This window comes from Triticum aestivum, chromosome 5D (genome assembly GCF_018294505.1).
Source record: "Triticum aestivum cultivar Chinese Spring chromosome 5D, IWGSC CS RefSeq v2.1, whole genome shotgun sequence".
Taxonomy (NCBI): Eukaryota; Viridiplantae; Streptophyta; class Magnoliopsida; order Poales; family Poaceae; genus Triticum; species Triticum aestivum.
The window spans coordinates 530,864,609-530,879,284 of NC_057808.1; the positions used below are offsets into that span (position 1 = coordinate 530,864,609).

The 14,676-nt window shown below is 45.0% G+C and overlaps 1 pseudogene; it reads right to left on the reverse strand.

The window, feature by feature from the left end:
- Window positions 1–782: 782 nt before the first annotated feature.
- Window positions 783–4,747, reverse strand: LOC123126014 (protein TPR1-like; annotated as a pseudogene).
- Window positions 4,748–14,676: the final 9,929 nt, after the last annotated feature.

The window sequence follows — 14,676 nt, forward strand, 5'->3', positions numbered from 1 at the left end:
ATCAACTTTGATCCATCAACATAGTTTCTTTTATCGAAAGCTCCAGCCAGTACAGCTTAAATGTCCTCATATTGGAGACTAGCATGTTTCCATTTCATAGTTGCATTCCATTATAAAAAAACTGATCATACAAGAAGAAATGTGTGCCTGAGGAAAACTTCCATGGTTCATGCACAAGCTCAGTCATGTAAAATGGATAATCCACTTGTGTTCAAGAAAAAATCTGATCCACTAAGCAACATTCTTTTAAAAAACAAGTATTAACAAACTCAAGCATAAGTTTAAGAAAAAAAATGATATTGTGCATAAGTATATGAAAAGAAAATTTCATATACATAACTTCAGCAAAAACAATCTCATAAGCTTGAGGTTCACAGCTCAAAGGTAGGCAGTGAAAAATTACCCAAATTTAAGAAACAGTAAGCTAAAAATCCAGGTTTTGTAATAATATTTCAGGACAATGAAGTGGTCAACATGGTAACAAGGCTAGACACTTTCAGCTCTTATACACGTTTTATACTTTTGTAGGTATTAAACACCATGTAATATTAGTCCACTAAATTGGCTACACAAGTGATTTCAAGACATCTTAAGGAAAGTAGTATTATCTAGTCACTTAACAAGTACTCCCTCCGTAAAGAAATATAAGAGCATTTAGATCAGTTTACGGAGGGAGTAATATACTATACTGTTAAAAAGCCTAAAGAATCAATCTTATTATACTAATTAACACAATCCCATGGTTATACAAAATAGTGCAATGAATCGTGCATATAGCGAAACTATGTAACCTCAACAAAAGCAATATACAAATCATCTAAAGGCCAAAAGGCAAACCTTGCAAGGTTATCAGTGAGAGCAGGGAATATGGGCGGCCAAATCATTGTAAGAGGATGGATATCACCCAAATCCAGTTCTTCTTCTGTCATATCATACACTTTACGCAACTGCCTACACTTGACATCTAAGTGAAGTGCGCATCGGCCCATCTCCAAGAACACAAACTCAGCATAGGACCCCACATGGTTTATCCAGAGAGGAGCAGTGGGCTCATCCTCAACCTCGCAACCTGGAATCCTCAAATTAGCAACCATGTCACGCAAAGAAATGGTGTCCACCAGCAACCAGTTGTCCCCCTTGTGGAGCCAGATGTCAAGCTGAAGATTCTTAGCATGGATGAGATACACATCAGAAGCATCATCAGCTGGTGCCAACATGGTATCTCTATCGCCATACTCCACCCCATGTGGGAGCTGAACCGTGGAGATGCTTGAGGTAGTCAAATCAAAGAAATCAATGCTGTTCTGTGTGCTCGCTATGTAGATTTTATTGTTGGCGAGCACAGCTTTTGATTCCCATTCCGGATCAAGAAGTTGGTCTCTGTCGAAGGTAAGATACGTGCGCCACACACCATCACCATGTCGCAACATATTTACGTGCACCGTATATTTTGTTCTCTGCATGTTCGCCACAAGCAACACATGAAAGTAGGACACACCGTCGGCTTCTTCCACCAAGAGGAGATCATTCATACTATAGTAATAGTCGTCCTAGATTTGGATGTGTGGTAATGGTGGGACGACAACCAGGCCTCTCTCAGGACATAATGGACTGTGCACCCGACTTGTGAAATTGTTGTCGTTGACCAGGTTGTACAAGCTGTCGATGACTCTGCCTTTCCGGGAGCAGCGGAAGTTGGCCGGGGCGGCATGGTAGAAGCCCCAACTGTAGCTCTGCACAGTGCGGATGACGGTGGAAAGCTCTGGGGGCTGAGGTAGCATCGGGATGAAGCGAATAGAAGCCATGTTATAATCCTTCCTGTTCTCGATGTAGAAGCCGAGGAGGCAGGGCGGGTGGCGCTCGTGGAAAAGGCGGAGGAAGGCGGGTTCGGAGGCATGCTGGTACCAGCGCTTGCAGACGAGGGCGGCATGGACGAGGGTGGTGGGGAAGCCGACGCGGATGATGATCTCCCTGAGGAGGTTGTCGTCGTCGAGCACCTTGGATACCTTTTCAGCACATGCGGACATCACATAAGAATCATTCTTGGAGACGAACAAATGTTGATAACCTTCTCCAAACGTCCATGATGAGAAGTACTAACAAACAATCAAGAATAAGATGGCACGAACCTTGCTGGCTTGGTCAGTTTCTAGCATTGTATCAACACGAAATTGCTGAACCTCCTTCAGCTCCCAAGGTTTCGCTTTATCAGACTTTTCTTCTGAAATTCTTTGCTTTTTATCTACGCTTCCAAATGCTGGATCACTGCCATTCTATCATTATCATGATTAAGTTAGATGATGCTTAGATTGTTGTTGATAAGGTAAGCATGGAGGCATTAGAACATATGAAACTTGTCAAAGTATTTTTTTTCTTCTGGATCAGCATACCACTTGAGATGGCTTTGCAGGATATTTTGTGTCTAAGTGATCAGTTTGGCCAATGTTAGGAGAGATGCTCGCGACAATAGGAGGACCTGAGACCTATTAATTTAAATTATTCAGTGTTAGAAACTTTCTCAAAACTATACCCGCAACCTGTCCTGACAATAGAAGGCCGAAAAATATGTGCTTACCTTCATCTCAGAAGCTTCATATGGCGATCTGAATACTTCGGAAGGCACATTACCAAAAGCCGGTAAAGATCTGAGCCCATCAGTATTTGCAAGTATCTTAAAACCACTATCTACTGTATTAACAGCAAGAAGATTGCCTTCTTTATTGAACCTTAACCGTGGAAAGCTCTGTTAAAATTTACAGGAGGTTAGATTACCAAACGGAGAAAAAAGGTTGAAAAATAAAATAGGGAACATAAACTCACTGGCAAGCCTCCACCAGCTTCAATGCAGGTAAGCATGTTGGTGTTATCGACATCCCAAAACATAATTTGGTTATCTTCGCCAGCAGCTAAAATGTGATTCCGAGCTGTATCAAACTGCACGACACCCTGCGCTACACCAGATGGTTTTTTACGGAATCCAGAATATGACCTCTCGACAGATCCTTCAATTGGTTCCACTCAACCAAATGTGTGTCTCCCTCTTTGCTTGTTCCGCAAGAGAACAACCTTCAAATCGACAACAAGTAAATATTACATCAATGATAACTCGAAACACTTCTAGCGAGCAAAATAACACATCTATGTTTACCTAGTTCCATCGGCACTATTGAGAATTGCACCACACCATTTTCCTGGAACATCAAAGTCCAGCTTAGTTCCCAGATACTCATAAAGCCATGTCTTCATTTTCCCATCAAGGGAAATTGAGAAAATAAACTGCAGGGTACACAATAAAATTATGTATCAGTACACCAGATAAAGGCTGATGTGCTTGAAAAAACTATGCATTCATAAATCTCTCTCAGAGCACAAAATACAAGCATTGTCCTCATGATGGCTCGTACTGCCTCACTTCGATTATAATTGAGTAAACTTTTGAAGCATGGACTAAGGAGCAACCATCTATATCCGTTGCATTCTGAGATGTTAATGCGTAAATATTGTGTTCAGACGACACACACCTTAACCTGGTCTATGTGATGAGGGCAAATAGAATACACAGGTGCCTCATGCCCTTCAAACGAATATATTTTCTGCCCATGCATGTCCCAGACCTACAAAATGGGAAGGAAGTTACAGCAGACCAGGCTGGGCGAAAAGGAAATAGATGATAACCATTTAAGTCATGTCAGATACCTTTATCAGCTTGTCATCTCCGCAAGTGACAACATAAAGTTGCTTACGTGACCGAGAGAAAACTATGTCATTAACTCTTCCAGAATGAGCCTCAATCTGACATGAAGAATGAATGGGTTATAACATCTATATAATATAATGACATGTAATTAGTAACAACAGTCATTTAATATAATGACATGTAACATCTATATAATTGAAGTTCAAAGGCAATTAGAAGAACAAACCTCTACAAATTGATATGTTTCATTTGGATGCCGGTATGCATGCAGATGGATCAAATTTTTTGTAAATGCAACACCTAAAAGCAAAAAAAAAGTATGCTTAAACAACATTGGAGCACAATACGAACAACTTATGAATGCAATATAGAGTTACTGGGTGAAGACTGAAATATTAACACTAACCAATCAAGTCTCCATCAGGGCTCCATGTAACTCGATTAACGGCCATGGAAGAGTCTTTAGCCATGACACCCTTCTCTCATACGAGATAAAACAATGAGGCACATATATAATATCAGAACATGTAGGTTTGCAAACAAAGTACATGACTACAAGTAAAAGAAAAGAGGAGCAGATTACATACAGAAGTTTAACTTGTGCTCAATTACCTGAAATTGTGTTGAACATGCTTGCATGTCCCAAATTTCGAAGGGCTTTGTGACCAGCCTCTCACGCATACTTATCTCCCAGAGTGTAAATTCACCATTAGCAGATCCAACTATTTGAGCAGTAAACATGACAAGAAAATCAATAAGCTGTTGAAATCCGAACATTCACCCAGATTACATGAAATACCTTTTATACTTGCAAAGTTGCAACTGCATTTGTTTTTTCTGATATAGTAAATTAACAACCTTGATCATACCTAGTAGTAGCGTATGACGAGAAGGATGAAAGTCCATGCTAGTTACATTAGATCCTTGTGATAGCGTGCAAGCTACTTTCATAGGAAGGTCATCCAGTGACCGTGAAGGTTGAGGAATATGTCCAGTGGGACTCAGTTTCTCCATCAGATGACCCGATTCTGCAATTTGATAGTCTATTATAGTTGGGCATTTTCATCAGGGAAACCGATTGATAAATAATGCAATATAACTATATAAGTATAGAATTGAGGTCACAAATCACATTGACATATATAAGGCTCCCTTTGGTTCATAGGATAGCAAAAATGCAGGAATAGGAAAACACAGGAATAAAATAGGAATCGGGTGGAGAACAAAGGAGTGAAAAACACATGAATTTTTCCAAGTTGGTCATTAGATTTGTAGTAAAGGTAAAAAATTAACGAGTCTAACTAAAGTGAAGAAATTGGCTTAACAAATTTGTGTATCGATAAACAAACTTGCCTAACAACATAATAAGAACATGTCTTATTTGCTCAATAAATGGACCCATCTAATTCATGTTAACCATAAATGGAAGTGGATTGAACCAAAAGAACCAACTCACGGACCCTTTGACGAAAAATAAAATAAAAAATAAACAACTCGTTTAGGCACACACACAAACAGTCAAACTAGTGCACAAGCTGGTTGTCCAAATGAGCCTCCTGTAATCGCGGTGTAGAGAAGACTTTGTATTTGTAACCATCTGTTGGTGTTTGGAATGACTTCTAGCAACTGAGATATTGTAATTGGTACATGGTGTATATAAAGTCTCAAAAACGCCCATAACATCAACAAAGCGAAGGCATAACGCTCTTGCATAGAACCACACAACGATACATCAGCGAAGAGATAGCCAAAATTCATTTTGGCACTGCAGTCTAAAGCAAAATTTGTAACCACGGCTCTTGCATATGACTCAACCTGGGATTGGGGCGGGTTCGCGTTGGTCCAAATGGTTGTTTTTTTCGTGTGGTTCTCAAACGGCAAGGCTTCAAACTGGTTCAGCTAGAAAATTGTCTGGACTGGAGAGGGTTCAGTAGATTACCGACTACGTTGCGTAGATACTTTAGGAAGCACACGTATCCAGCCAGATACTGCCCCGATACGCGGATACTGCCTCGATACGTGTCCTGTAAGTATCCTTTAATTTATTGATTTGCAAAAAAGAAACTAATGTTTGATATGTGTGGGCATACTGGTGCGATACATTTTGGATACTGATATGCGTGTGAGTGTGATGTGAGAATTATGAATGTGATTACCTTGTTTGTTAAGCAATTTTATTGATACATCATCCATCGAAGGAAAATGAATGAATCATTGAATGAAGAACTACAATATTTTTTGAAGACTCCATTGGTTACATTGTAAGCATGATGTATCTAACCATTTCATTTGTTATTAGTATTTACTGCTGTACTAATTTACTACGTTTTATGTCATGTTTCCATTTGGAAGGTCAGATGATCTAAAGGAAACCTGGAATATTTGCTGGACTACTTCATCAATTCAACAAAAAGGTACGCTTCGTATCAAAACCCCTTATTGTTTAATTTTTAATAATTAAGATCTATATACAACTTATCCCTGTATCCTAGTTTTAAATTCTTTTGATGTATCAGGTGTATCCCTTTATCGCATATCCGATACGTATCCAAGTATCCAGGCAACATAGGTTAACTATCTGGTGTGCTGCGGCCTGATCCCAAACCGCACATCTGGAGATACTAAAGCTCCATTTGAGGTCATCTTGCATCAGCCTGCCGATACTATGCTAAAATGACAAGTAGTGTGATGTTGCTACCATGCTGAAATGCAATTCTTTCACTTTGTATGGTGCTGCTATCTTGTATGGGTAACTAGTGATTCTGTTGTACCTAGGAAAATAATGAAATTGCTGCTGGTATTAAATTCTGATGTGCCGGATCCATCATGTGCTATTAGTTTCATGAGTTTCTAACCATGTTTTTTTTCCTTCTAACCATCTTAAGAGACTTCCTTCCTTGCTGGCACATGTGGAATGCTGATATGTGTAGGAATAAAAGATAATTCTGTTTTCCATGTCAAGAAATAATTGTTCTTCTATGCCGAACATTTATTTTCGGCAGGTTTGTTGATTGTCAACAGATCTATGCTTACCATCATGTAGTACTATTGATTGTGGGCATGGCTAATTTGAAGATACCTTTCACCGTCGCTGTCACTCTCTACTGCAGTGCCTTAAATCGGATTTTTATTATCGCCATATTTTGTATTATTAATACATGGAGGTGCTCCAGAACACTTTCATTATATTTTTCCTTTTGTTGTGGAAATATTGTGCTGCATCAGGAAATACCCATGTGAGGAAAATTTAGTATATTGCACCTTATTTTAGATTCTTCTTTTATGCGCCGTACTGCACTCAGTGAAGGGTTCATGTAGAAATATATGGAAGGGAAATGTCCACTGTATGGACACCCATACTCATGACTCAGTTATGGAAATTATCATATGATTAGTTAGCTGACCAGTGTCGGTCTGAGCTCTGCCGTTTGGCGGGAGTCGTGTATACAGCTTCGCTGGGCATCCAAGGTTTCTAAATGGAGAATAGATTGAGTTGAAATCACAAATGTGAAATGGATTGGGCGGCTTGGAGTCTAGACGCTTATCAATGGATTGAGTTGGGGTATGGTATGGGAGTGAGATGATTTTACATGGGTGTGGTTTGGCTTCGGTGCAGTGCAGGCTTGTCCCCATTCCCAGGCTGACATACAATGAAATTTAGATGAGATATTTTTTTTTCTAAAAGAAGCACAAGCATGCCTATCATATGTACATAGGAGAAAGGGTGAAGAGACCCATACACAGCTGACTTGGTGTATAAATTGATGATCCCATGGCAGCTATGGAAGCTTCTGGCAAGACCAAGGGAGCGAGGAAGGGTGGAGCAACTCGCAGGCAGCCTTCATGCAAGGTGTGCTCTCATCTTCGTCATGTGGAAAGGTGGGACAACGACGGCTAGGGAGCCGCTCGTCTTGCTGCCCACGTATCTCCAGAGGTGGTAGTCGTCCAGCGCGATGCGTCACGGCTTTGGGTCATGCTTGACCTTGTATCAAACCTATCCTAGCTTTTTATTCGTGTTTGCTCGCTTTAGTACCTTTTCAGACTTTGCCAGACTTGTAAGGGCCTCAGTTTAAGACCGGACATGTGCCTCCGCTCTAAAAAAAACCATCCACGTTCTACAATGGTGGCATGAAGCCGAAAAGAAAACGACTACTGCCGGTAAGGCCACCTGAACAACCTATATATGGAAGAACAGCTAGAATGGTGACAAGTCGGCCCTAAACAACCTGTTAGCTAGTTGCCACACCCTCCCCTCGTGCTCCTGGTAGACTCTCCTCAAGACAGGAGCAATGGACGAAGATGCATTGTCAAAGACGATATCATTTCTATGCTTCCATACTTCCTAACAGAGATGGTGTGAAGATCCCTCCTCTCTCCTGGAACGACGAAGCGGACCAAGGAAGCAGGCAATCCGTCCGTCCCCAGCGGAGCCCAATCCTCGCGGCCCCAAGCGGTCAAAACCGGATGCCGAATTGCCCGCGCGAAAACGAAAGCCACCGGCAGATGATCGATGGTCTCCAGGGCCTGAGAGGTGAGAACAGAGTGGAACCTGCACCAAAGCGGCGCTCGACTGTCCCACACAATCTTCGCTGCCAAATCTCGTGATCTCTTTGGAAGAATCGGCTCGCGTACGCAGAACGGAGATGAGAGGCGGGAAACTGGGAAGGGAATCGTGAAAAGAAAAGAAAAGAAAAGAAAAAGGCGATTGGTTGCTGGAGGAGAGACCCTGGTCGGCGACCAGCGCCGGGGCGGGAGTGAGGAGGGTCGGTGACCCGGTGTAGAGTAGAGGGATCGGAGGTGGGGTCGAGAGATGGCCAGAAAAGAGAAGAAATCAGTAGGTAGGAGATGGGGAGATGAAGAGGAAGGGGTGGACTCACCTCGAATCATGCGTGGCCGCCAGGTCGGGGATGGGGCGGATCGAAGTCGCCGGCGGCGCCTCTCCTAATTTCTGTCGCTCGCTCGGCTCCGACCGCCGCCGTTATTTGCAGTGGAGACAGACTGCGGGATGAACTTTTTTTGAGCGAAAAACTGCGGGAGCTTATATTTTATAGAGAGAGAAGTGCGCGGGTGCAGCGGCCTACTAACACAGCCCAGCCCACACACCTATCGGCTTTTGCCGAGTCCCGAATTCAAAGCCTATTTATGCAAAAATAAAAACTTACTTTTTTTAGAAAAGGATGATTACCCCTGACCTCTACATCTGGACGATGCATTCCAGACATTTTATTAATTATTCATAAAGACCTTACAAAGTACTTCCTCCATTCCTAAATATTTGTCTTTCTAGAAATTTCAACAAGTGACTATATACGTAGTAAAATGAGTGAATCTACGCTCTAAAATATGTCTATATACATCTGTATGTGGCAGTCCATTGGAAACTCTAAAAAGACAAATATTTAGGAGTGGAGGGACTAGTACATTAGGTAGTATGAAGCCACCAACTTAGAAACAACTGTCGCTACTCCTATCCACCTGATGAAGGGGTGCCGATAGTCCGAGCCTAATACCAAACAGACATCGCACAAATGCCTAACATCTAAAGACAGAGGCCTCAACCAAGCCACATACTGGGTTTGGGGCACAAACTGGTTCGACGCCCTCTCTATGTCGTCGCCGTCATCTTCCACCAATCCATCTTCAGAGCAGAAATTAATGCACCGACCTTGCTAAGCCTCTCTGCCATCTGACTCCACCATGACGCCAGACAACATCCTCCTCCTGCACGAGTCCATCTCCGCGCATTGGACTCCGAGTCTCCACAACGCCACGCCGCCAAGATCCGTCGCCATCAATGGGTAAGATGAAGCACCGCTCCACCAAAGAAGTCGTCCTCTGTTCCCTTGAGCCTGTCTGTACCTCCATGAATGACGCCCCCAAGGGATAAACGATACCAGAGCACCGCTGTCATCTGATCTAATGATCTAGGGTTTTCCCGAAAGTAGCAGAGAGTGGCTTTGAACTTCTCCATGGCGATGTCTTCAAGAAGGGAACGACGTAGACAGCGGCGCCGCTGGCGGCCTTGGTAGTAACCAAAAGCAAGTTTTCACCCAGATCAGTTCGAAGAAACTCCATCTCTCGTGCATGAGCGAGATCCCAAGATCCGCCGCCACCGGCGCCGCCACAAGGACCCACCACCTGGCCGTCATCCCTAACGAAGGGGACGATGCCACCACCTTGTTCGGAACCAGCACCTCACCAACGTCTCTGGTCGCCCCGAATCATATCGGTGAAGGAGGACAGCCAACGCGTGCGCCCACCATCGCTTAGGGCTGCCGGACGGCGCCCGAGCCCGACCACCCGGAGGAGAACCGATCTGGGGTGGGAAACCCCAAATCCGCCCCTGCCAGCCCCCGCAGCACTGCCGGGATCCCATCGGGCCGCCGCCCGAGCGCGCCAACTCCGCCTCCATGCCGTACGCCCAGGGGCGCCGTGGCATCTCAGCCAGAGGGCGAGCTTCCTTCGCTGGCCTCCTCCGGTGGGGTGGGGGGGGGGGGGGAGCAGTGGAGGAAGGAGGTCGAGTGCGGCAACGACTAGGGCGCCCGAGTCGCCCCTGGAGGCGATACGAGTGGGTTTCATTTTTGATTATCGGTGTGAGTCTAAAATTAGGGAAGAATTTCACTTCCACAGCCTCTGCACGAAGTAGGGATGCATACGACCTTTTAAGTATGAGTAATAGGATTTTTAATCTCAGTTACGCACCGAGCCTAGTCATCAATAAATCCGTGAGTACTACTCCCTCCGTTCCAAAATAGATGACTCAACTTTGTACTAACTTTAGTACAAAGTTGGGTCATCTACTTTGGAACGGAGAGAGTAGAAAAGCTTGGTCCTAAAAATAAATAGAAATCCAAATTCACCTCCGTGAATAAAAACTTACTACGTGTGACTTCTATTCTCAACGAGGAAACAATACATACATTCCAAAAAGAAGGAAAAAGGAAATTGTATTGTACCTGTTAAAGCCAAACGGATGGAATACAGTCGCTTAGTTGACAAGGACGGCAAAGTAGTCAACGAATTTATTCGTCCGCTCAGTTGATGCAATATCATTTAGCCGATTGTGAAAACCCCAGCGACCTCCCGCCGTCTTCCCATCTCGCCGTGGTCAGGGTGCGTCGTCGGGCAAAGCCCTCACGGTGCCGGCAGCGAAGAGGTCCGATTCGGGGGCAGCTTGTTGGGGGAGTCTTCAAGGTCTTGGAGAGCTACTACGGTTGGAGAAGGACATGCATGAGAGCCTCCAGGTCAGACTAGGAGTAGGGGTGCAGGTCCACTTGCCTAGCGACAACGTCGATGGTGACGAACAGGTCGATGGACGGGAACTGCTGCCACGACCGCCGCCGGAGTGCTGGTTGTAGAGGCTCCTCCCCACCCGGAATGCTACATTCAGGTCGAGTTGGTGAGGTTATTCATAAGCACATTGGCTACATGGTGACGCCCTTGAACTCGTCGGCCACCTCCTGGCCATCACGGTGGCCGAGCAAAAAGTCGTGGCCTTCCAGCGAGCTCGCACCACTCAGGTACGTCAGCACCTCCACGTAGTAGGCGTCGCTCGAGTGGCGTGGCCTGCCTCCACGTCATAGTAGAAGTAGGGGTGCAGGTCCGCGATATGGTGACGAACGGGTTGATGAATGGGACGTGCCATTCCAGCCACCGCCAGAGGTGCTGGTTGTAGAGGCTCTTCCCCACCCAGAAGGCCAGAACGCCACTGGAGGTATACAAGGGTGGTCCTGGTATTTGAAAGGCCCCAGGAAAAAAAAATCAAATTAGGGGCCATGAAGTCTAGGCCTATGTCTCGTTTATTGTCGTGGGAATGACACAAGTTTTACGAGTTTGGGTCCCTCAAGGTGGAGGTAAAACCGTGTGTCTTCTATCACTCTGGATTCTGTCGATGACCGTCTGTCTTCCCTCATCCGAGCTAAGTGCATACATGTCCGAATGATCATGAAGCGTTCGAGTGAGCGAGGGTCTGAATGTCGTCCAAGTGACCGAAGCCTTGAAGGTTTGTCCGAGTAGATCGAACGTTCCGATGTTTTTGTTCCTGCTTTCTGGGCCCTGCTTTCTTGTCTAGTGAGCTCGTTTCGTGGGCCTACCTATTATGGCTGTCCCCAACATTAGCCCCCAAATCGGTTAGGATTTCATAGAACGAGGTTGTGGAAGACTCGATTTGGTCCGACACTAGTAGAAAACGGGCCTTTAGTCCCGGTTCGGGACTAAAGGTCGGGACTAAAGACCCACCCTTTAGTCCCGGTTCTGTTACGAATCGTCTAACTTTCCGGCCGGTCACCCATCCTGTCACTACTCCAGCCTGAGCATGTTTAACCTCCGAGTTCTATTCTTCCTAGTTTTCAAGTCTGCACTTATTGTTTTTCTAACAATAGTAAGATGTCAATCCAATTAACCCTCAGGAGTTTAGCTTCAGCATTTAGTCACATGTTTCACTGTTTGGGTTTGAAACTATTATTCTAAAAAACAATAATTATTTAGTAACACTAATATTTCTTGAATAAGTAGTTTGACCATAGTTTGACCACAGTTTGACCAGATTTGACCAAAATTCAAAAACACCTGAAATAATTATTTAGTAACACTAATATTCGTGAATAATTATTTAGCAACACAAATACTTCTTGAATAAGTAGTTTGACCAGAGTTTGACCAGATTTAACCAAAACTAAAAAAAACTAAAATTTGAGCATAACTTTTTTTTCCTTTTAGAATTTGAGGATTCTAAAGATTTGCAAAACGGCCTACGGCCGTAAAATTCGAATGCGGATTTTCGTGCTGAACATTTTGATATATTATATTTTTTTCCGACATCGTATGCAAAAGTTATAGCAGTTTTACTTTTCATAACATTTTTTTGCAAAACATGTCCAAATTTAAGTTTTTTAATTTTCCTAACTAGTAGATGTTGTAATATAAGTACATCTCTAAGGATTTTATTTTTTTGAAGTTTTTATCATTTTCTTTTGTTTTTTTCAAAACTGAAATGGCGATACACGGGGAGGGGGGGGGTAGTGTTTGAGACAAGAACCCCTTTAGTCCCGGTTTGAGACACGAACCAGGACTAAAGGGCATCGCACCCTTTAGTCCCGGTTCGTATCTCAAACTGGGACTAAAGGTCTAATCTTTAGTCCCGGTTTGAGATATGAACCGGGACTAAAGGGCATTGCACCCTTTAGTCCCGGTTCGTGCCTCAAACCGGGACTAAAGGTCTCATTTAAATCGGGACTAATGCCTTTAGCCACTCGAACCGGGACTGATGCTCACATTAGTCCCGGTTCGTAATGCAACCGGGACTAATGTGTATATTGAGCTGTGACCGAAGCCCTGTTTTCTACTAGTGCGAGTGATTACGGTATCAACAACCGTCATCAAGCTCCCGACACAGCCAAGATTTGAACGGAATATCAACGGATTCTGGTACTGGTGCTTCCCGAAAGACCGGGGATCGTTGACTGCAAAGAGAAACTTGGTGGCACTCGACCATCTCCCCGAGGAGGCTGCCTAGAGATCCGAGTATGGATGTGCCAATGAAACTGAGCCGCAAGATAAGCGCATGGACTAACTCTCCGGAAAGATGCCATTCTTTACCCGGGGGAATGCCGATACAAGCCGTCTTCAGGTCCAAGTTTATGAGTTTTACGTTTTGGATCCTAGACAAAGGACCAAATAGACCTGCAGAGGGACGTTTAACTCACCCTTACGCAATTTGGAAACAAGTGACTTTCCACTAGTAGATGGTTGGTCGTCCGAGTGGATGTCTTTGTGCTCTCACGTTATGACTTGCCAATACGTCATGTCTGGCAGTTGCCTTAGCGGCATCAATTGATGATTTGAGTTTTAACTCAAACGGCAAAAATTTCACGCGCACGTCCTCGCCTAATAGCGGTGTGGGTCGTGGGCGCCTCGACTCCCGGCCCAGAAGCTGCCACATGTCCCACTTTCCCTGTGTCGCGAAGCTGACAGGAACCGTCAGATTGAAAGATCAACGGTTGAAGATTGGTTCCGCGGTTTCACCCGCGGCTATAAATTGGAAAAGATGGGGTTAAAATCTGGATACCCTTTCACTTTGCTTTCGAGCTCGTCGACATCTTCTTCCTCTCGTTCGATCGCCATTGCCCGCCCGCTCACTGTCGGTGTCAAAACCGGCAGACCTTGAGGTAGGGGGTCCCGAGCTGTGGATCTAGAATCGATGGGGAACAAGGGACGATGAACACAGTGTTTACCCAGGTTCGGGCCCTTTCGTAGAGGTAATACCCTACGTCCTGATTGATTATATTAGATGTATAGTATGATTTACAGAGTAGATCTACCTCGAGATCAGCATGAGCTAAACCCTAAGGCGATGAGGTGATGAATAGAGACCTACCTCTAAAGACTACAACCCTCGGCTTATATAGACACTAGTAGAAAAGAGGGCTTTGGTTCAGGCCGGGTCAGCCCATTAGTCCCGGTTCAGTCCAGAACTGGGACCAATGGGGGCACTGGTCCCGGTTCGTGAGGCCAGGGGCCTGCCGGACCTCGTGGGGCCATTGGTCCCGGTTCGTCTGGCCCCTTTGGTCCCGGTTGGTGGGACGAACCGGGACCAATGGGCCTCGCTCCTGGCCCACCACCATTGGTCCCGGTTGGTGGCTTGAACCGGGACCACAGGCTGCCCTTTCGTCCCGGTTCATGCCACGAACCGGAACCAATGAGGTGCCTATATATACCCCTCGCCCGCGAGCAGAGCACTCCACTGCTCTGTTTTTCTCTGGCCGGCGAGGGGAGGGCTTTGTGGTGCTCTAGCTCACCTCCTATGCACATGAGGTGTTCGGTGAAATGCCCCAGCCACACTAGTTAAGCTTTCTCCTCTCGAAGCTCGACCTCAAAGCTCCATTTTCCTCGAGATTTGTCTAGGTTTAGCGGCCCGTCACGTCCCATTCCCGTCTTCACCACCGTCGATCGCCCGCGCCGATCTCGTCGCCGGCACCACC